Consider the following 24,428-nt stretch of genomic DNA (forward strand, 5'->3'; position numbering starts at 1 on the left):
ATCCTACTCTGTCTAGATCTTTTCTGCTGTCACTTATGGGCCTCAAGGTCACTTTCCCCCCAAAGAAGTATCTGCCTCACAATTTTCTTTTCAATCCCAGCCTGATGAGAAAGGGGTCTAAAAGATAAGGCAGAAGCCAATGGAACCTGTGATCAGAACTACCAAGAGCTGGTCAATCAGTGTCAGTGGGTGCTCTGAAAGCCGCTCTGTTTTCTTCCATGCTAACTAAGATAGAACAGCTTAGGTCTCCCTGCTCAGCCCCACCTACCTTGCCTTTCTAGTCCCTTTGGACCCATGCACTCTTCTCTGACCATTAAAAATAAGGTAAACTGAGGCACAATGTTATAAGCATGATCAATTTATTGGTAAAGTACAAATCTACCAATAAATAAGATCTCAGCTTCCTTAGTAAGCTGAGACCCTGAATGATGGGGGCAGTTTTCTTTTATAACTTTTGGGGAATATGGAACAGAGAACAAAACAGGATAGGTGAAATCACAGCATAATTGAGGGGAAGGGAGTAACAGGATTGGTTATAGAGCTGAGATGCAGGGAAAAACATGATTGGTTGGAAGTTTGGTGATGAGAGGGCTAGCAATGACCCCCTCCTTCCTTCCCTGTGACTAAGAAGTGCTCATTGTTTGAGTTCATGTACAAGGTCACTCATAATGGCCCAGACTTTTGGCTCTTGTTGGTTATTAACTTTCCTTTAGGAGCTTTAGACCTGGGCAGCTAGCTGGCACAGTGGATAGAGCACTGGGCCTGGAGTCAGGAAGACCTGAGTTCAAATCCAGCCTCAGACACTTACTAGCTGTGGCACCCTGGGCAAGCCACCTAACCCTGTTTGCTTCAGTTTCCTCTTCTGTAAAATGATCTGGAAAAGGAGATGGCAAACCACTCCAGTATCTTTGGCAAGAAAAGCCCAAATGGGCGTCACAAGGAGTTGGATATGATTGAAACAACTCAACAACAACAAGAATTGCTTAGACTCTCAACCTCTACTTACAGGAGTGATCAGACCTTGGATCCCTACTCTTCATAACTGAATCTCCCCAGATGCCAGAATTCCTAGTCATGTCTCTGGCAGAACACTGGGCCAGATGACCTCCAAACTAAGCCCATATGGTGTGATTCTTAAAGCCTCAAGCCCGACTGGTGAAGTATCCTCTTTGGATTTCCCTGACCCCTCTGGTTCCAAGCTGCCAGGCCTGATCACCTTATTACCTTTCTTCTATAGCCTTCCTTTATGAGACTTCTAATAATTAAAAAAATAGGTCTTATAAAACCTTACACATCATTTTTTTAGAATCAGGAAAAGGAGAGACTAGCAAACAACAAAGTTAATAAGCAACAAGACGCAGAGCTGAGATTTCATTATCTGAATGCAATTGAACCACTCTTTTCTATCCCATTCTCCTGAAAATTGCTGCTTTGCTGAACTCACATTTCAACCAGCCAAGAACTACATCTCAAGGATATTAATTCTGGGTATTTTTCTGTGTGTGTGTGTGTGTGTGTGTGTGTGTGTGTGTGTGTGTGTGTGCTCGCTTGAGTTTCAGAGGCAGTGGCAGAAGGGGTAGATCTGCAGAATTCACTGAGGACTCTCCACCTGCCACCAAGTTGGAAGACCAGGGGCAGGAGGGCATGAAGTACCTGAGCTTCTTCTCACTGTGTCCCCGACATGTGGGCTCATGCTTGCTCATTGGCAAATCTTTGACATTTGCTGGGAACAGCATTGGTATTTAAATTGGATCATGAATTGAAGTATATTCAGAGAAGAAGGGGGATGGGATGGGGAGGGGAGCAGGTTGGGAAGGAGTGTGAAGAGGAAAGAAAAAAGGAAGCTCTAACTGCAAGAGCTGATGCATTTTCGTGCCTGCCACTGCAGGGTTTGGGATTTGGAGAATAGGCTGGTAGTAAACAATTGTGAGTGTTCTACATTTCAGTGTGTTTGAACGGCTGGAGAAACTCCAGTGGAAGATCAGGTTGTTATTCTCCTTGGTCCTGATGGAATGAAATGGAGGATGCTCAGAATCCTTTCTTAATCCACAGCCCCAAGAGGAGACAGAGGGCTAACATTTCACAAATTTCTGCCATATTTGCTTGCTTATTTACTAGTATTCTATGAGCAAGTTTCTTCTCCCTTTGTCTCAGTTTCTCTTCAACTGCAAAATAAGCATCGGTGGACCAGAGGTTTTCTAAGATCAGTTCTAAATTCTGTGATCCTATTAAGTGGGGTGAAGGAAGGAAGTGCTTATTATGTGCCTACTGTGTACAATGCTAAGTGCTTTACACATATTATCTCATTTTACACTCACATCAACGCTGGGAGGGAGGTACTATTATTATCCCCATTATATAATTGAGGAAACTGAGGTGTTGTTGTTGTTATTGATGATGGTGGTGGTGGTGATGATCCTTCATTTTCTTTTTTTTTGCTGGGCAATGAGGGATTGCCCAGGGTCACACAGTAAGTGTCAAGTGTCTGAGGCCGAATTTGAACTCAGGTCCTCCTGAATCCAAGGCTGGTACTTTATCCACTGCACCACCTAGCTGCCCCCTCATCCTTCATTTTCTAAGAAGAACAATGACATTTCAGGGTGATGTCTTGATTTGCCTGAGAATTGGATTTAAGTGAGGCAGAGTCACACATATAATGAACCTTACTCTCTATTCCCGAGTCATCAGAATCCAGTGGCAAGACAAAAGTCAAGATGACTGGCAATGACCTTGGATACAGTGGATGACCTTGGTATCTTTGATGTCTGACCACATTCTAAGCTCTCCACAGCACCTTCTTCAGCTGCCTTCATGGCCTGTTGGAACAAATTGTTCTCATCTGCCCATTCTGCTTGGATAAATCTTCACATGCGTAGGTTAGACATCCCCCTGCCTCACCAATGGATTTGAGGTCTGTCAGTTATTCTCAACCCAGTGTAGTAGATCTACCAAGACAGTTTTACCAAGGTAAGGCTACTGAACATGCTGCAGCTTCATGGAGTCACAGGCGAGAGTTGGGTGACAGGTAGACATCAAAGGGGGATGAGCAGCCTTGAAAAGGGCTCAGTAAGTCCTCACATCAGAGGTGCTAGTCCTCCTTGAACACCCCATATGCCCCAGGAAACTGAGGTTGTTGTTATTTGTCCTTTATTCTGGAAGAGAACCATGACATCAAGGGGATTTCATGACTTTCACTGAGTTGGATTTAATTGAGGGAGGGCTGTGCAAGGTACTGTTCAAGGTCACCAACCTCACTCTCTCTTCTAGAGTCAGCTAGGTCCAGTGGCAAAATATATATCAGGACAAATGAAGATGTCCCCAAATGTTTAAAGCAATTGGGGTTAAGTGACTTGACCAGGGTCACACACCTAGTAAGTGTCTGAGGTGAGATTTGAACTCAGGTCCTCTTGACTCTAAGGGCCAGTGTACCACCTAGCTGCCTCAGGAAACTGACAAAGACAAAGGCTAAGTGACTTGCCCAGGGTCACACATCTAGTGTGTGTGTGTGTGTGTGTGTGTGTGTGTGTGTGTGTGTGTGTGTCTGAGGGGAGATTTGAACCCTGGTCCTCCTGTTCTAAGCCTAGAGCTCTATCCATTGTACCACCTAGCTGCCTCCGGGAGATGACTGTCTTAAAGGTTGGAGAACCCAGATCTAGAAGAAGAGCAGTTTCCTTAATTTTGGACTGCTTCCATGTCAGAAGGCCACCAATGGAGTGAGAGTCCGGTCCCCTCTCGTTTCTGGACCTCTGGTGCTCCAGTAGGACCAGGGCACTGGAGTGGGGAGCTTTGACACACCAAAGCACACTCTGCCAACAGAAGTCTTGGCTAGTCCCCAGTTTACTCAAATTTGTCCTACCTCCCATGGAGCTATCCATGCAGGAGCGGGGTAAGGTTTTGCTTTTCGGGAAAAGGATCAGTCTGGAGTCAGAAGGCCCAAGTTTGGATCCACTCCTTGCCCTTGTGAGGCAAGTCACTTAAACGCTTAAGTTTTCAATTCCTCACCTGTAAAATGGAAGGAATGCCTTTTGTATCATCTGTCTTGTTGAGAAGCTCAAATGAGATAATGTCTATAAAACCCCCAAGTCGCTCGCTAAGTGTGAGCTCATGGCTGGTGCTCTCTGGCAGCCATCCTGTGTACTTCTCCCTCCCTTCCACCCCCTGCCCTGGCCCCTGCCCCAGGCTTCCACCACCAGCTGGTGTGTGCCCTCAAAGAGAACAGAGGAGCTTCAGCAATCAGGAGAACAAAACACAATCCAGCGGTGAACCTGCTGCCAAAAAAACCCACCTAGTTGAAGATGCTTTCAAATCACATCAGTTTTTTTAAAATTCAAGTCAATTCAATGGAATACTAATTGATTCAAGGCCTTCTGTGGAACCCTCCTGCAGCCCTGTAAAGAGATGGGATTGGCATCATTGGCCCCACTTTTGCCAGTGGGGGAATGGAAGAAGCAAGGCTCACTCAAGGTCACACGTCTAGCTTACTGGAAGAGTCAAGGCCAGAACCCGGGGGCTGTGGCTCTTTTACCGGAGGTCTCCTCAGCTGAAAGTGATTTTTCCTTCCTCAAATTGTTGTTTGTCCAAACCTCTCCTTGAACTCTCAACATCCTGCCTTCTCTCCTAGAATGGATCTGCATCTGACTCCCCTTCTTAAATTATAAATTGTTTGAGGACAAAGACTGTGATATTTTCCCCCTTTTCTTCTCCTGGTTCCTATGACAATTGGTGGTACAGTGGTTAGAGCACTAGGCCTGGAGTCAGGAAGACTTGAGTTCAAATCTCACCTCAGACACTTACAAGCTGTGTGACCCTGGGCAAGTCACTTCACCCTGTTTGCCTCAGTTTCCTCATGTGTAAAAATGAACTGGAAAAGGAAATGGCAAACCACTCCAGCATCTTTGTCAAGAAAACCCCAAATAGAGTCACGAAGAGTTGAACATAACTGAAAAACAACAAATATTAATTGTGCTGTTAGCAAGTATTACTTGGCACTAATAATAATAATAATGAAATGATACTATCTAGCAGTTATATAACATGTTTACAAAGTGCTTTACAATATCTCATGTGGACAGCTACGTGGCACAGTGGATAGAACGCTGGTCTTGGAATCAGGAAGACATCTTTTTAAATTCAAATCAAGTCTCAGATACTCACTAGGTGTGTGACCTTGGGTAAGTCACTTAACCCTGTTTGCCTCAGTTTCCTCATGTGTAAAAATGAACTGGAGAAATGGCAAACCACTAGTATCTTTGCCAAGAAAACCCCAAATGGAGTCACAAAGAGTCAGACATGACTGAAAAACGACTAAACAACAACATTAATTATTTATTTAGATGAATTCATTTCCTAATGCTAGTAAGGGTGGGGGATAACAAGGGGAAGAAGAGGTGGGTAGGTATGGGGGCAAGTAGCAAGGGCTGCAATCAGGGTGGGATGCCAATGTTGTTCCCTCTCAAAGCCAAGTTTTCCTAAGCTCTTCTGAAGAATCTCCCACTACCAGCCACATTTCACTCTATTTCTCCAGCAAAGGCCCTCCCTGCTTGGATGTTCAAGATACCACACTATTCTTTAGCTGTCAATTCCCCTTTTCTTTCTTTCCGTAGCTTCCCCCATTCCTTTCATTGTCATGTTAATTCGGACAACAGAACTTAAAAACACACACAGAACTTGCTAATTTTCCTTCTTTCAGATATGGAAAGAGGGCTACTGGCCCCAGACCTAGCTTCCAATTCCATCTATGCAGGTCTAAGAAGTGTTGTTTGACTCTGGACTAGTCATCGAATCTCACCAGTCCTATTTTCCCTGGACTTTCTGCTTTCCCCCAAGGCTCCCACTAGAGTTATTTTCCTGGACTTTAGGTCAGGGGTGTGCTAGAGCCCGCTCATGTCAGCTCTCAAGAGCTGATTGTTAAATTTTCAGAGAGAACATTTAAACCTTTGACATCGACAAATCACACAAATTAGTGTTTGGTTTATTGCTTTATTGATTGTCTAAGAATCACTTAAGAAAGAGATTTGGAAAATGTTAATAATGGAGATTAAACTTAAGAGTTTGTTGGGGGTACAATTTTTTTTTTTCCCAGCGAGCTGGCTGTTAAACATTTATCAGCACACCCTTGCTTTGACTCTACCAATTCTAGAAAGTGTAATGTGAACTCCTCTCCCAACTCACATGTACACAGGGTGGACCACTGCTCCTTCCTCCTCTAGAGAGGAGGATGATGAACCAACTAAGGTTGGTCCTGAGTATATAGTCTCCTTTACAATGTGATTTTGAAGAATTCTGGGAAAGGTCTCTCCCTACTCCCCAGATATCTCCCTCAACAATGCCTGGAATGTCACCATTATGTATTAATTGATTTGAGTTAACCATTTTCAATCCCCTGAAGTCTTCTTTTAAAAATGCAAATATTCCTGTAAAGGTGACCCACTAAGCAATTTGGACTCAGTCCTAAAACCTGGGTTCAAATCCTGGCTGTGGCTCATACTAGCTGTGTGCCCTTGAGTAAGTCCCCTCATGGGAGGCAGCATGGTGTAGTAGAAAGAATGCTGGGACCTGGATTCAGATTCTGACTCTGCTACTTACTCCTGTGTGCAACCTTGGGAGAATTACATACTTCTCTAAAATTCCATTTTCTCAGCTGTAAAATGAGAGGGTTGGATGAGATGACCTTAAAGGTCCCTTACAAATCGGTCTGTGGTCCTCTAACCTCCTAGTTTTCTTCATCTGTAAAATGAGGGAATGATGATCTCTCTAGGACCTTGTTACAATATCTTGAGACGGTGCGATTCTTTGTTTTCTCTTTCAAGAGACAGGAGGCGAATTAGACATAGAAAGCAGAAGATCTCAAGGCAAACTGCAGTCTTGGGTCACAGACTGACCTTAGAATCACCTCTTAAGTTTCTTCTCCCGGACCCTCCCTCCCAGAAGGTCAAAGCAAGATGCCAGAGGTATTTGGGTCCAGTGGCAAGATATACATGAGGACAACTGGAGATGGCCCTAGATGTTTAAGGCAATTAGGGTTAAGTGACTTGCCCAGAGTCACACAGCTAGTAAGTGCCTGAGGTGAGATTTGAATGCAGGTCTTCATGACTCCAGGGCCAGTGCTCTTCCCTACCAGCTAAGAGCAGGAAGGAAGAGGAAAGTGAATGCCAGTAAATTAACAGATTCCAAATTTCCCCCTTTCTCGGCCCCTCTATTCCCCAGTTGGAGCCACCAAAGCCCAGGGAGAGGATCAGGTGCCGACCGATTCACTCCTCAGAACACATCTTCCTATTGTCCAGGCTTCCATAGGGAGGGAGAAGGGACCCAGATGCCCTTTGATGCCCTCCAAGCTATTCTCCTGAGACCAGCATCTCCCCTTTCCCTCAACACTCTCTCCTTCCCCCTCAACTCAGCTTCCTTTTTCTGCAACCAGCCTTGGTCCCTTGGCAGGGTGCTAGCATCAGCATCTATGTTCCTGCTTCTCCAGAAATTTATTCCAGCATCAAAACTGTGCATGGAGCCCCTCTGGAGAATACCTCTGGCTTTCTTCAGGGCTCATTCATTTATTCAGCAAGCATTTATTCAGTCTACCAAGCTCAGTTTGGGGGGTGGATAGGATACAAAGATCAATGAGAAAGATCCCACCTTCAAGAAACTGAAGCAGAGCCTCCTTCCCCCTCTCTCTGCTAATGCAGGTGGGGGGAGGCAGCTCCCCACATATATCCAGTAGAGCACCAGACCTGAGTAGTCAGGAATGCTTAAATTCAAATCCATCCTCAGACACTATCTTTGTGACCCTGGGCAAGTCACTTAAACCTCTGCCTAACTCAGTTTCCTCATTTGTAAAATGGGGATAATAATAGCAGCTACAGATACAGATAAAATGAGAAAATATTTTTAAAGCACTATTATTATTTAGATGCCTAGCAAGGAAAAGGATTCCCTATACACAGAATCAGAAGACAAGAGTTTAAGCCCTGGCTGAGCCACTGAACCAGCTATATGACTTTGAGTGAGTCACTTATCGTGTTCTGATTCTCAGTTTCTCTTTCTGTAAAATCAGAGAATTGGATTTGACGATCTCTAAGGTCCCTTTTAGCTTTAGAATTCAGAATTGTAGAGTTTAAGATGAGAACATTTGGTCCAATCTTTTCATTGTTCTTTCAGTCTGTCAATAAATATTTATTAAGCATTTACTATATATATTGTTGTTCTTTGTCCTTCATTTTCAAAGAGAACCATGACATCTGGGTGATGTCATGACTTGCAGCAAATTGCATTTAAGTAAGGGAAGGCTGTATAAGGTCACTAACCTCACTCTCTCCTAAAAAGCCATTTGGGTCCAGTGGCAAGATATACATGAGGACAACTGGAGATGGCCCTAGATGTTTAAGGCAATTAGGGTTAAGTGACTTGCCCAGAGTCACACAGCTAGTAAGTGCCTGAGGTGAGATTTGAATGCAGGTCTTCATGACTCCAGGGCCAGTGCTCTTCCCTACCAGCTAAGAGCAGGAAGGAAGAGGAAAGTGAATGCCAGTAAATTAACAGAGCTAAGACTAGCTCAGCTGCCCCCAAAGTACAATGAGATGCCTAGAGAAGGAAGGAGTTTCTTATCTTCAAAGCTTCATGTTGTTAGAGTAGATTCCCACTTAGTGATGGGTTGGACTTAGAGAGCTCTTTGAGCCCTGAGAATCTATGATCATGGAGATGGCCCAGCTTCCCACCACCTGACAGAACAAGGTCAAGGAGCTCTTGCTAGCACACCCTGGCTCCTTCTGGAATTAGGACTAGAATCTAGATCTTCTGCAGTGATGCCCACTGCTCTTTCCACCACACCACACTGCCTTGATCTATGATGTCATGCGGCTTTTGGGAGCCACAGGCTAGAGTTGCTGAAGGAGTAAGACAGAGTGGGAGGCAGCCCTAGTGTCTATCCAAGTGGTGGGGCCAAGTCATAGCATACCCTGGGAAGAACAGAAGGAGTAGGTGTTCTGGGCCCACCCAGGAGAACCAGTGATAGGAAGAGGAGGAAGAAGAGGAGAAGAAGGAGGGAGAGGAGGAAGATGAAATGAAGGAAAGGAGGAAGAAGAAAAAGGAGGAGGAAAAGGAAGAGGAGGAGGAGCAAGTAGGGGAAAAAGAGGAAAAGAAGGATAAGAAAAGGAGAAAAAGGAAATGGAGGAAGATGAGTAGGAAAAGTAGGAAGAAAAGAAGTAGAAGGAGGAGGAAGAGGAAAAGGAAGAGGAAATGAAGGAAAAGGAGAAAGAAGAAGAGGAAGAGGAGGAAAAGGAGAAGCAGAGGAAGCAGAGGGAAAGGAGTAAGGGGAGGAAGAAGAAAAGAAAAAGGAAGAAGAGGAAGATGAAGAGGAGAAATGAAAAGAAGGCAGCGTGAGTGTGCTTGCTGGCATCTTCCTGAGGCCTCTTGCTTATTCTTTTTTTTTTTTTTTGCTGGGCAATGAGGATGAAGTGACTTGCCCAGGGTCACACAGCTAGTAAGTGTCAAGTGTCTGAGGTTGGATTTGAACTCAGGTCCTCCTGAATCCCAGGGAGGTGCTTTATCCACTGCGCCACCTAGCTGCTCCTCTAGGTAGGCTTCAGACCCAGGTCCCCTGACTCCAAGGCCTGCCCTCTTTTCAGACTAAAATATATGTAAATAAATGCCAGGTGTTATTCTCATTCCCAGTCCCTGCTCCCCACTCCCCTCTCCCCACCCCCTAACCAGAGACACACTCAAAATCAGGAAGCCTGGGGAGTAAGTGGAGGTACTGTTGTTCTCTATGCTCATTTCCCCTAGACACAAATAGGTGCTGCTTATCTCCCAAGGTCCCGGCCTTCTACCTCTATAGGCAGGGACCTCTCCCCACCCTTCCCAACTTGAGGGCTTCCTCTTGCAGCATTTCCTGTGGTGTGTGTGTGTGCTTCAGCACAAGCTCTTTCTGGCCTGTCCGGGGGAAATGGACAGAAGTTCCCCACCCCAGCCTGTTCTCCACTCCCTGGAGGTCAGTGGTGATTTAGGGAAACAGGTGCTTCTGACGCAGGAAGTGAAGGGGATGAATTCCAGACCACAGGGAGGAGGGCGCATGATTACAGCTGGAGCTAGCTACCTCTGGAGGACACAGGCAGCCCTGGGCTTTGGGCCTTAACAAAAATCTGGACCTCCCCGCTGGCACCAATTCTTCCTCTTTAAAGACCCAGATGATGAAGCATACTTCTCACTACCCTTAGTAGAAAAGTGGATTGCTACAGGGGTGGAGCATTGCGTATGCAGTCAGGGAGGGTCACTGTTTTACTTCGTTTTGATGGAAGGTTCATGGGGGAGAGAGGTATATTAGGAAATGACTGGGTATAAAAACAAAAGACAACAATAAACCTTAACATAATCCTCTCTGTCTCCGGGGCTTTTGTCTTCTCCCTGAATCTTTTCTGAACAATGGACCCCAACTGGAGGCGGCCTTCCAAGACTACCAAGATCATGGTTCCACTGGACTTTGCCATGCTTGGACAACGTCTGGAGTGTTCTGTTTGGGGTCTCAGCTTTTAGGCAGAACATTGATAAGCCTGACATTGAGGGTGTTCTCTTTCCTTAAAGGCTTTTCGTGAAGTCTGGATGATGACTCATTGGGTACATTGGAGAGGGGATTGGACTAGACAGCCCCAGCTCTTATTTCCTAAGGTTGTGTCACCTCCAGACTAACTCTGCATTTTCCTTTTCTTTTTTTCTGTTGTTGATACCCTAAGTAGAACCCCTGGTCTGTCATCTATTTCTCCTTCTATTCCCTGTGACTACTATTAGACACTACGAACCACAAGAGTCTGCTTTTCTATTGAGGCAGCTGGTGCAGTGGGTAGAACAACAGAGCAGAGTCAGAAAGACCTGAGTTCAAATCTAGTCTCAGATTCTTGCTATCCATGTGACCCTGGGCAAGTCACTTAACTGAGCAGCCTCAGTTTCCTCATCTCTAAAAATGGAGATAATGGTACTTCCCTCCCTGGGTTGTTCTGAGGATCAAATTGAGATTATGTTGGTAAAATGCTTTGCTAACCTAAAAGCACTATATAAATGCTAGCTGTTACTGTTATTTCTTTACAAGGGGAAAGAGAAAGTTTAGAAATAACACAGTGGAGTAAAGAAACTGGAAGTCTGGAAGTAAAATGAAAACTCCTTAGACCCAGCTATGAGCTCACTTCTGGGCCACTCTACTCATCTAAATTTATTTTCAGGTACTAAAATAATGGCACTTTCAGATTTACAAAAACTCTTCCCCGATAACAACCTTTGAGGTAGATAGTATAAGAATTATTCCCATTTTCCAGATGGATCAACCAAAGTTCAGAAAATCTAAGTGATTTGCCCATGGTCATCTGGCAAACCAGCAACAGAGCCAAGATTTGAACCTAGGTGTCTCCTGACTCCGACTTTAGTGCACTATGCACCACCCTGCCTCTCCTGTGTCCCCAGATGAGGATGGCTTCAGAGCAACTTGAAACTCATCAGACTGTTGGTCTACCTGGGTGCACAGGAAGGCTTTTAGCTGGACCAATCTGTTCTTGTTGCCTCATTCTCAGATGACCATAAGTCTCCCTGAAGCACTGGGGTCTGTGGGTCCTCCATTCCCATTCCTATGGGTAGCAGACATGCCCAGTGTGGTCACAGGACATGTGACTATGCTCGATTTGGGGGACAAGGGATTTAAAAGAAGCATGTTCATGAGTGTGAGGTCAGAGAGGGGAATGGAGAGTTTTGAAAATGGAAGACAATTGAGATTGATGACTTCCAGGCTACGACCTACTGAGAACAGCCTGGAGCCTTCTACTTCACCTGTGGGTTGTGGGGACATACCAAATTAAAGAGAGTTTCACATCCTGAGCAGCTGTCCCAGTAGGTCACAGCCAGTTAGAGGAAGAGGCCGAGAGCCAGGCAATAAACAGAAGGCATGAGAGCAGAGGAGGCCACCATCTGGACCAGCCATCAGCCCCAGATGTGATGCACCCAGGTAGACTGCACCACCTTGAGAGAAACAACCAAGAGAACTCGGAGTTCCTGCCAACAGAGTAAATGATAGCCTACTAGGAGGCTTTGCTGTGAATGGAAAAGCCCCAAGGTTATTTCCTTGCCAATTCCCAGTGGATTGCTGGCAGAGTGGGTGACTGCTGGGTCTGAGGAAGATTGTGCAAGCTCAGGGTGAGGTGTGAGAGCCAGGAAATATGCCCTGATTCTTGGTGTTATAGTCAGTCTAGTCTACTTCAACCCTCCACTCCCAAGCTCCATCATCTTTATTTTGCCCTTCCTGTTAATTAACTACCTGTGCAATCTTGGTCAAATCACTTAATTTCCCTGGGCCTCAGTTTCCTCCCCGGCAAAATGAGAATGTTGGACTAGATTTTTTAAAAGGCTCCTTCCACCTATAACTTTATAATCTTATGATCTCTTGTTAGTCTCTGGAAACATGAGATACTTTCCTATTTTCAACACATGTATAATCCTATCTGCTTTCTGGATGAAATCATATCATTTCCTCCATCGACTCTGCTAATATCTTGGTTCCTCCTAGGAAATGTGCCCTCCAACTGTTTCTATTATTCCCTGTCATTTTCTGTCTCTTTGTCTTTATCATTTACCTACCTACCATCTGTCTATCTGTCTATCTTTCTATTTCTCTATCTTTCTATCTCAATCTCTATTTTTCTATCTTTCTCCTCCATAATATAGGTTCTTTAGCCCCTGAATTCTTGATTAGCCATATTTCATTCACCTGCTACCTACAACCACAGAATCTGGCACTTGGGAGGGATCTTGGAGACAGCCTAATTATAGAATCATAGGCCTTTAGAGGATTGAAGGGACTTTAGGAACCATCAAATCCAACTCTCTTATTTTATGGATGAGGAAACTGAGGCCAACTGAAGTGTCTCATGCAAGTTCCCATAGCTACTTAGTAGCAGAGCCAGGACTGGAACCAGTTGACTCTGAGTCATTCCTACTGCACCACTCTGACCCTTTGTCTTCTTTTTTCTGTTTTTCTAACAAGTGCTTTTTAGCACTCTGGGGCAGCTAGGTGGATAAGTGGATAGAGTGCTGGGCTGGCAGTTGGGAAAAACTGAGTTCAAGTCCAACCTCAAATATTAGCTGTGTGATCCTGAGCAAGTCACTTAAAACCCCGTTTGCCTCAGTTTCTTCATCTGTAAAAGGAGCTGGAGAAGGCAATGGCAAACCACTCCAGTATCTTTGCCAAGAAACCCCCAAATAGGGGCAGGAAGAGTCAAATATGACTGAAACAAGTGATTAACAACAAAACTTCTTCTCCTAGGCATCACCTGTCCCCCTGGAACATCAAAGAATCCCTTTCTTCCTCCATCCCTGTTGGCAGATGCCCATTTTCTTCATTGGAGATCATAATACCCCTTTGGTATGAAAAGAAGCAATTATCATCTTTCTGGGAAGCTGTGATGTCTTCCCTTTCTCTCTTAAACATTTAAAGGTATAGAAGAGCCCCTATTCATGGTTTGACACAAGCACCTTCAATGCCTGTCCTGACGGGAAGAACATAATTCACATCACTTTTTGCCCCACCTACATGTTAAGTGCTTTGAGTTCTTCAAAGAAAGATGGTTGCTTCTCTTGCTCTAACTGACTCAGGGGGAGCAAGGGAAAGACACTGGTTAACAGTAGAAAAGAAGAGAGCAGTTGGTGTGACCAAAACATCGGGGCTGTTCTCAGGCTCCACTCCCTATCAGGATACAGGGTGAGTGACTCACAAGATGAATGAGACGTGAGAGCAAGACATCGCTCTGTGACCTCGAGCTCTTCAGATGAGGGAGCAAACACCAACTTGTCAAATGCAGGAAGCTCAGCTCTGAGCTGAACTCCCTGAGGGTGACTTGCCAAAGAAGGATCCTCCAGGGACCAAGATGCCAGACGAAGATTTGAAGCTACTCCAGGAAGCTGAGGCTGGATGAGGGCATCTCAAATGCACGGGGGTCTCATCACTTAAAAGTGGCTGGACAGTACTCTAAGCTCATCTAGTTTCAATCCAGTTCTGCAAATATTTATGGAACACCTGCTACCCAGGCCTTTCTTCCTGTCTGCAGTCCTCATTGGACACTGGATAGAGACTGTAGACTGTCTTGTTTTCTTGGTGTCAGGCCAAAACCTCCCCGAAGTCAAGGACCATAGCTTGTCCATCAATCGATCAGTTAATAAGCATTTACTAAGTGCTTACTGAAGGCCAAGCACTGTGCAAGAACTGGAGATACAAGGAAAGGCAAAAGCAGACCCCCTGTTCTTCAGAGGCTCACAGTCTAAAATGGAAGATAAAATGCAAATAACTATGAGCATACAAGACCTATACTATGTAAATGGAAGGTATTCTCAGAAGGATTCTTCTTTCATCCTAAATACCTGACACACATTTCTTTGTCAATAAATATTATGAGCCTACTATGTTCAGGGCCTTACTAGAATGGCTGGACCAATTCACAGTTCCACCAGCCGGGAGTTAGAGTAGTGTAGGTTTTGGGGTCACCATTTTACAGATGAGAAAAGTGAAATTCAAATGGAAATGAAAAATCAGTCACTCGATAAGCATTCATTAGAAGCCTACTATAGGGGTAGCTAGGTGGTACAGTGGATAGAGCACCGGCCCTGGAGTCAGGAGGACCTGAGTTCAAATATGGCCTCAGACACTTGACACTTACTGGCTGTATTACCCTGGGCAACTCACTTAACCCCAATTGCCTCACAAAAAAAAAAAAGAAGCCTACTATATACCCCGTACTGTGCTGGGTGCTAAGAATACAAAGACAAAAATGCAATTGTCCCTGCCCTCCGGAAGCTTACGTTCCATCTGGAGGGAAACAACAATGACATATATAAATATATAGTCATTTTCTGTATGAGAAGCAGTTTCCTTTGCAGCTGGGGAATTAGGAAAGGCCTTGTATAGGAGTTGGTCTTTAAATTAAGACTGTCGGTCAATAAACTTTTATTATGTGCCCAGCAATGTGCTCAACTCTGGGGACACAAAGAAAGGCAAATGACAGTCCCTGACCTTGAGGAATTCACAATCCAATGAGCTTTAGCCACTAAAAGAAAGCCAGAAAACACAAATTGGGAATCTAATAATTTTCCCAGAGAATAAATAGTGAAACATATCTCCTTCCTTTTGGCAAAGAGGTGGGGGCTCCTAGGACAGAATGCTGTATCCTTTGCCTGACAAAGTATATTGTATTGGGTGTTTTTATTTGACTCTTTTTCTTTGTTAGAAGGAAGGGTTCACTTCTGTGAGAAAGGGGTGGGGAGGTGGATCCATTTCTAGGAATGACTGTGAGGTTAAACCAAAGGATACTACTAAAACTTATTTAAAACGACAAAAAAGAAAGATAAAGCTTAAGGTGATTTTCTTCATTTTATAGATAAAAAATTGAGACTAGTTGGGGTTATATGACTTCCTAAAGTCAAAAAACTAAGTTGGGTTGAGTTGGGAGAACCAGGTGTCCATTCTATAGGGATATTTTTTGTGTGTGTGTGTGTGAGGCAATTGGGGTTAAGTGACTTGCCCAGGGTCATGCAGCCAGTAAGTGTTAAGTGTCTGAGGCCATATTTGAACTCAGGTCCTCCTGACTCCAGGGCCGGTGCTCTATCCACTGTGCCACCTAGCTGCCCCTATTCTGTAGGGATATTGACAAATATCATTGGACCCTTCACTTCCCCCACACGTTGATGGGAAAAGAAAAGTTCCCTCAAATTCAATGACTTGCCCAAAGCTAATACTGGAGTCAAACTTAAGTCTTCTGACTCTGAGTCGGGTTCTCTCTCTCTGCTACAACATGCTCCTTCTCAATCTTCACTTTACGTGATGCTGAAGTGAAATCTGCTTCCCTGTAACTTGTTTTCATTGGCCCTGTTTCTGTCTTCTGGTGCAACACAGAAAAAAGTTTAATCCCTCTTCCCCAAAGCAATTTTTTTTAAGTGAGGCAATTGAGGTTAAGTGACTTGCCCAGGGTCACACAGCTAGTAAGTGTTAAGTGTCTGAGGCCGGATTTGAACTCAGGTACTCCTGACTCCAGGGCCAGTGCTCTATCCATTGCGCCACCTAGCTGCCCCTCCCAAAGCAACTTCTTAAATATTTTAACACCAGCAATTCCTTCCTGAGTTTTTTTTTTTCTTAAACTTAGATATCCATATTTCTTTTGGCAAGAGTTCCTCTTCTGTTTATGATTTCTAGGACCTCATTGCCAGCACAGTGATCCTCCTCTGGGCCAATGCCCCTCTTAAAATGACATGCCTGAAACTGAACATGATATTCCAGCTGTGGTCTGATTAACTCAGAATATAATGGGATTTCTTATCTCCTTCCTGTACTTCTGGATACATATGCCAAAGTTCTAATAGCTAATTGTTGGTCCTTTTACACTTTTAAATGACTTATATTAAACTCAACTACAACCTCCAAGTGGTGTTTTTTTAAAAATCCATTAAATATAACTTTTCATCGGCAGAATATAAACTCTTTGAAGGCAAGAACTGTGTAACTTTTCTTTTCCCCCAGTGTCTAGTACAGTACCTTGCATACAACAGGTAATAAATTAATGTTTGTTGTATTAAATTGAACTAAAATACAGAGGTGGTGGTGATGCTGAGATATAAACCAGACAAGATTGGGGGTCACTTGCAACTTACATTCTTGAAAGGGAGATGAAACATGAAGACACAAAATCATAACATAAGAAAGGATATAACAAGAGTCATTGAAGAGGTAGAGAAAAGGCTTATAGGAATTTAGGGAAAAGAGAAATCACTTCTAGCTGGGGGTGAATAAAAGAAGGCTTTTCATAGGATTAGTGGAGTTGAACAGACCCTTAAAGGACAGGTAGGATTTGAATTGAGGGCATTCTAAGCAAATGTCAAACAATATGGAAAAAAAAACCCAAACCAATCTTCCCATGGGAATGAGTAGGGGTGAGTCTAATAGACAGTGAAGAGATTGGATTATTTGGGAGGTTCACAGTAGGGAGCAGTAGGAAATAAGGTTCCCAGAATCAAATCATTTCAGAGTTGGAAGGGTTCCCAGCCACCATCTAGTCCAACACTTGCTGAAAAAAGAATTCCTGCTACAACATACCTGAGCAGTTCACTAGTCTGCCTGAAGACGTTCAGTGAGGAGGGAACTACTACCTCCCAAAGGCAGCCATTTCTCATTCTGGCTAACTCTGAATACTAGGAAGCCTTTTCTTACTTTTTCCTTTACACCATCTAATTTTATCTTATTGAACTTTTTGCCTATTCCCCTTGGTTCTACCCTCTGGAACCAAATAGCAAAAGTCTAATCCCTCTTCCATATCATGGCCTTATTTACATGCTCAAAAATACAGCTAGATTCTTCCCAAGTCATCTCCAATTCTCCTGATTCCTTCAATCAGTCTTCATATGGCATGATTTAGAAGAGCTTCTCCCCACTAGTTGCCCTCCCCCTAGATTCTCTCCAGCTGGCTTTTGTGACCAGCTTTTCCTTACTGGGTAAAATGAATAGGACCAGACTGTGAATGGATTTGAACATCAAGATGAGGCGTCTGTGCTTTACCATGCTGGTACTGAAACAATAACTGAAAGGTCTGAGAACAAAGGAAATGACACAACCAGTGAGATCCTCTCAGAAGACTAATCTGAAATGGTGCCAGGATATATTGGAGTAGGGAAAAACTGGAAGCAAGAAAATCAGGCAGCTATTACAATAGTCTCTGCCAGAGGCAATATGGGCCTGGATTATGGGTGGGGGTGGGGGAGCATTAAGGCTGGAGAATAAGAACAAGAAGGAGATAAATTGGCAGGGAAGTGGGGAATCTTTAGAACTTGCTTACTGATTATATGTAGGGATGAGAAAGATAACATGGAGGCAATAATTAAAATTTATGTAGAACATTGTTTTCAAAGCTCTAGAAATAATATATGTGTTTATATATGTATATATATGTATATATACACATATACTTATATATGGCTATATGAGATATGGGTATATAGACACACACCTATATGCAGCTTAACACTATTTGTGCGTTCATATATAAACATATGTGTCTACCTATTTACATATAAAATCTCATTTGATCCTTCCAACAATCCTATTAGATAGGTGTTATTATTATGCCCATTTTATAGCTGAGGAAACTGAGGCTGAGAAACATTAAGTGGCTTGCTAATAAAGTATCTGAGTCAGAATTTGAACTTAGGTTTTCCTGATTCCAAGTCCAGTGCTGTAACCACAATAGCACCTAGGGAAGTTATGATGCTTTGAGTTTGGGTAGCTGAGAGGCTAGTGATGTCATCAGTAGAAATAGGAAAGTTAGGAGGGGTATACCTCAGGCTGTGTTCATGTAATCTATTTATCTGACAGCCTCAATTTTGGTTTGTGTCCTTGATTTTAGGTGTAAGTTCTCAGAGAACATGTTGCCTTTCTTGCCTTTGTGGTCTTCGGTGCAGGGCTATGACCTAAATGATTTGGAAACACTATTTGATTATGGAGGATTGATGGGATGGTGATGGTGGTAGTAAAGGTGTTACTGTTGGTGATGATGGTGATGTCATTGATGGTGGTGATGGTGATGATGATGGTAATGGCAGTAGTGTTTGATGATGCTGTTAGTTTGGGTTATGTTGAAGTTAGTAAGAATGTTGAAGCTAGTAAAATCTGAGACAACATTGAGAGAGCTATAGTGACTAGGACAAGAGAGGTGATAGTCCCACCGTATTCTACTAATATAATGTAGAAACATTTTTTAGATCTAGTCTTTTTCTGTCCAATAAGCTGTCATGCCTGGCCCATGCCCTATTTTTTTGTCTGGTATCTCCTCCCTGTTCTTTTTCTATTCTGCTCCTATAATCTAGAATCTTTCATGCTACAAATTGCCATATCCCTTGCAACCTCAATAGTTAGCATTTCAATTCTTCTTTTTCTGTGACATCAGGGATGGCAAACTAATCAAATGCACATTGGTGAGACCTTGCCCCTTCCTAAAAAATACCTGACCCTGTTCAGATTCCTTGAGCTGCCCTGATGCTTGGAGTAAAGATGGCCCCAGATCTCCCTCCCTCATTAAATTGGTGAAAGTTTGGTCTAAGGATATACCAATTTCTAAAAGCAGACTCTGGAAAGACCATCATAGTCTGCTTTCTTCTGCAATTGTCTAAAGACGATCATGCCTAAGGCGCCTTAATGACATCCTTGGCTGTACCCATTCCCTATCCTTCCTATTTCATTTCAGGGGTATCAGTCCTGGCTGCTGAGAGTGGGGTTGATGGTTTGCCTCAGCTTGGTGGTGTTAATTGCCATTTGGTAGTTGGATGCTGCCCGTCTTGCGTGTACCTCCGTGTCCATGTTCCCTTGGGTGTCCCTAGTTAAACCACATGACCTTCCCTTGGATGTAACAGCTAAAAAAAGGTCTATGACTTTCAGCTTTGATTGGCTTACCTGATTCTTTAAATCTTTTTAAACTCCTAGTGACAGCCACCAGCATCTGCCTCATTTAAAGTATACTTGGAAAACTACGTAGTTAGTGTGGTTTTGAACGACACATTTTAGAGACAATCTAGAGTGTAGCAAGCAAGGGCAACCAGGACCATGGTGCCAGATGAGGACCAGTTGAAGGAACTTGGGAAAAGAAGAGATAAAGAGGGCAGGAGAGCTGTCTTCAAGTATCTGAAGGGTTATTACATGGAAAAGATACTAGACTTGTTCCCATTGACTTCAGTGGGCAGAAGTAGGGGCAATGATTAGATGTTGCAAAGAGGCAGATTTAGATTAGAGCTACCTCAAAGTAGAACAGGCTGTCTCAGGAGGTAGCATGCTATCCAGAACTGGACATCTTCAAAGCTTGGATACACTTTCCAAGTATGTTATTGAGAGAACTCTTGGACTAGTCATGGGTCTGACTAGGTAACCTTTGAGGTTCTTTCTCACTCTGAAATTCTATGACTGTGTTAGTGATGGTGATGATGGCAGAGCAAATGTCCCAGTGGTTTGAGGAGATCTCAACTAAAAAACTTAGTTCACTCTACCCCATACCATGTGCCCGATGCTAGGCTCCAGTGAGGGAAGGGAGAAGTACAGGACGTCATTCCATCCTTGAAGTAACTTATAATTTCATGACAAAACTTCTTTGAGACAATGAAGAACAATACAATACAGTAGACAATAATGTTTTACACTGAATAGAATTGAGTGCTAAAAAGTATCCCTCCACCCCCTACTTCTTATTGTTCTCAAGCCAGCCATCTCCCTTCTATGCTGGCAGTGAAGACTCCTGGTGAAGTTTTCCACTTCCACCACTGTCCTGTGAGTCATTACCCCACCTTCAGCTTTCCTCCTACATTGTGAGAATCATTCATACCTCCCTCGCCCTCCCTCCCTGAATGTGAAAGTATAAAGCAAGGAATTGTCACATAGACGAAACATGTTCTGGATAAGGATCCGGGAGGCCTGGATGCTAGTTTCAGGTCTGCTTTTACCCCCATGTGTGACACTGGTGTGTGTGTGTGTGTGTGTGTGTGTGTGTGTGTACACGAACGCATGCCTGCTAGTGTGCATCGACCTCCCAGAGGCACCTTTGCTTTTGTTTCTGTCTATAAAATGAAGAGGAGAATCTCTATCTTGCCTGATCTCATATAGTTGTTGTAAAGTTAAAGTGAGATAAAAGACATGACAATACTTTGGAGGGAAAGGGATGCTTAAAACATTGTCCAAATGTAAGGAATTAAGTCAAATCTAATGGGTTTAGTGGCTATGGACTATGGGATAATTTGCATATTCTTTGCAAGGACAGAAGTGGGCAGGGGCCATACAGGTGACATCATCATTTTAATAACAACAGCAACAATTAGCTGAAATTTACACAAAGCAGTTTTCTCACAACAAATAACTTAGCTAAATAGTGTAAATATCACTGCAGGGAAGCTAGATGGTACCATGGATAGAGCACCAGGCCAGGAGTCAGGCTGACTCATCTTCCTGAGTTCCAATTTGGCCTCAGACACTTACTAGCTATGTGACCTTGGGCAAGTCACTTCACCCTGTTTGCCTCAGTTTCCTCATCTATAAAATGATGAAGAAGGAAATGACAAATCATTCCAGTATCTCTGCCAAGAAAATCTCAAATAAAGTCATGAAGAGTCAGACATGACTGAAAACAACCAAACAACAGCAAAAATAAATACCATTATCCCTCCCTTAAAGATCGTAAGACTGTGGCTCAAGGAGATTAAGTGATTTGTCCATGGCCTCACAGCTAGCAAGTTCTGGAGTTGGGATGCCCAATCTCAGCTCCAGTGTTTTACTCCCAGTTTTGACTTGATTTGAGGAACCATGGGAATATTCTATCTCCTGAGATACCTCACATTTCTAGAGTGCCACAAGATTAGTAATGTACTTCCTTTACAATGACCTTTTTTGGAAAGTGAAAAGTGTTGGACAAATTAGCCTCCATGATCCCACCTAGTTCTAAGTTTTTGGCTCTCTCATAAGTAGTACAAGTATCATTATTCCCATTTTAGAGATGAGAAAAACTGAGATCCTAAGAAGTTGTATGACTTGTCCATGACCACACAGCTAGTAAGGTCATGAGGTAGGATTCAAACCCAGGTCCCCTGACTCTAAGTTCAGCACTTTAGTCATTATATCACACTGCCTCTCCTGCTGTAGTCCCTGGAATTCTAGGATTGGGCATTCATTCCTTTAGGTTGAGGTTTGGTGGTCTTTGAGAGAAACCTGTGCAAGTGCAGATATACCGAAGAGACAGTGACATATGTTACCTGTTGTTAAAATCTTGACATGGATTCATTTCTCAACAGCTTTCCAAGTGATGTCTGCCTGAGGGCTGGGTCCTGAGGGAATGAGGTGCAAGGCTATGGGAAGGAGGCACTGACCAAGGAGGACAGGCAGAGTTGGATCACTGAAGAAGGAGCCCCTGGGTGTTGGAGATCAAGGAGCTCCTGAGGCTGGAAACCTCACCCCTATTCTTAAACAATCTGAGCCAAGGTGAGACCCCAGCCACACGGAAGGAGGGGGCAGAGGTGAGCCAAGAATTTCCCCCTCCATCTTCTGATAAGTGCCCTGGTAAAATCTCCCAATTTAGGATCTTAGATTTAGAACTGACAGGCATTCTAGAGATTATCTAGTCTGTCCCTCCTTTTATAACTGAGTCCCAAAGTAGGGAAACCACTTAGAGATCCATAGAATGTTACACTGGGAAGGTCCTTAAGACCATTTCATTCAGTGTCCACCAGAAACCAAGGCTGAGAAGTGGAGAGAAGAGACCCAGAGAGGAAAGCTGGGGCTACCATGGACAGGGCTCACCTCCTTCCTATTCATTCCTTGGAAAGTCTGGAGCCCCAGGGACCGGTTGCTCAGTGTTCTGCATTGGACAGGTCATTCCATGGCAGGCACTTCCTGCTTTGGTTAAAGTACAACTGTAGTGTCAGGCTGGCCTGAAAGGGTCTCCTGCAGGGCTGGGAGGGTTAACAGCCACCTCCCTAGGAAGCACAGGGGGAGGAAATGTCTCTGACAGCTGTAGTGATAATCGTCACTTCTCCATCACTGCTAATAACATGTTTAGCTTTCTCACTTGAGTGTTTGGCTGTCACCTCCTACGTGTCAGGAGCTGTGTATCTCTGGAGCACCCAGGAGTGGGGCGCTTCCCACCCAGGAATAAGAGTTGGAGTCTAGTTGCTTCAGTGAAGGTGGTGGAGACCTGTGGGAGTCCCAGAAGTCACTGCCCTTTCCCATTCCCTGGTCCCCAACCTTCCCAATTCACAGAATAAAACTGCAGACACCTAAACCCTCCCCTGGACAAGGGAAATGGAAATAAACAAACGTCCAAGACCCAGTAACAAACAGGGTGGTTCTTGAGGGTTAGGGACATAAATCAAATAAAACACCTCAACTTTGTCCTGAAGCAGCTAAAGGGAGAGGGGAGTCTAGTCACACTTAGTAAAGAGGCAAAGGTGAGCCAAGAAACACTAGAATTACTAGAATGATTTTTTTCCTAGGGAGAGAGGGTGGTATGCCTAGCAATGGTACCTGAGAACCAGTGGAGGACAAGTAAGGTGAGAGGCATCACAGAAATGTTGGTTGCAGGAGAAAGTGATCTGTCCTTCTGCCCCTCTCCCAAAGGTTGGTTCATTGAGTTCAATCCTATTCACCCAATGTTAGTTGTGGCTCTGGAACGAAGGACAGCTCTCCTCTGTGACTATCAGAGCTGATGGGAACCACCTCGTTTAACCTCCTTATTTTATAGCTGAGGGAACTGGGGTTCAGAGTGGTGTATGACTTCACATCAAGGAAGAGGAAAAAACGGACTAGAATTCTGGTCCCCTGAGTTGTAGACTAATGATCTACCTTCTTCATTCAAAAATAGGCACCTAGGGCAGTTGGCTCCCCAGCCAGCTCCCAATTGAGAATCTATAATGCTTTGTGTGCCCAATTGGGAGGAGTAATATTTCTAACCCTACAGAAAAGTAGGAGGGGAAGCAGATAAGGAGGGAAGGGTAAAAGAAGGGAGGGCAGAGTGGGGAGGGGGCAGTCAGAAGCAAAACACTTTTGAGGAGGAATAGGGTAAAAGAGGATAGAAAATAGAGTAAACATCATGGGAAGGGAATAGCATGGAGAGAAATAGTTATAATGATTGACTATAATGGCAAAATGTATGGTACCTATTTTGCTAGGCTATTGTGAAGAAAATTCTTTGTCAAGTTTAATGTACTATATAAAAGTTATGATGAACAGGATGCTATCAGAAAAACCTGGAAAGACCTACATGAACTGAAGTAGAGTGAAATGTACTGTATACAAAATAACAGCAATAGTCTAAGATGCTCTGCTGGGAAGCACGAAGTTATTTTCAGCAATGCAATTATCCAATATAAGTCTGAAGGACTTATGAAAATGGCAACCCATCTACAGAGAAAGAACTGCTGATATCTGAAAACAGATTGAAGAATAACTTTTTGACAGTTCCTTACTCTGAAGTTTTGTTTTTATCTGTTTTCTCTCACAACCTAGCTAATGTGGAGATGTTTTCCATGACTACTCATGAATAACTTATATGGAATTGCTTGAGTTCTTGGGGGTGGGGATGGGAAGGGAGGAAGAGAAGTTGGAACATAAAGTTTTTTAAAAATTGATGTCAAAATTTGTTTTTACATGTAATATGGAAAATAAAATTCTTAACAGAAAAAAATAAACTTGAAGGGACAGGAAATTATATATATATATATATATATATATATATAATGTGGGGCAGCTAGATGGCGCAGTGGATAGAGCACTGGCCCTGGAGTCAGGAGTACCTGAGTTCAAATCCAGCCTCAGACACTTAACACTTACTAGCTGTGTGACCCTGGGCAAGTCACTTAACCCCAATTGCCTCACTTAAAATATATAATGCTTTGTGTGGAAG

Source organism: Dromiciops gliroides, chromosome 2 (genome assembly GCF_019393635.1).
Source record: "Dromiciops gliroides isolate mDroGli1 chromosome 2, mDroGli1.pri, whole genome shotgun sequence".
Classification (NCBI taxonomy): Eukaryota; Metazoa; Chordata; class Mammalia; order Microbiotheria; family Microbiotheriidae; genus Dromiciops; species Dromiciops gliroides.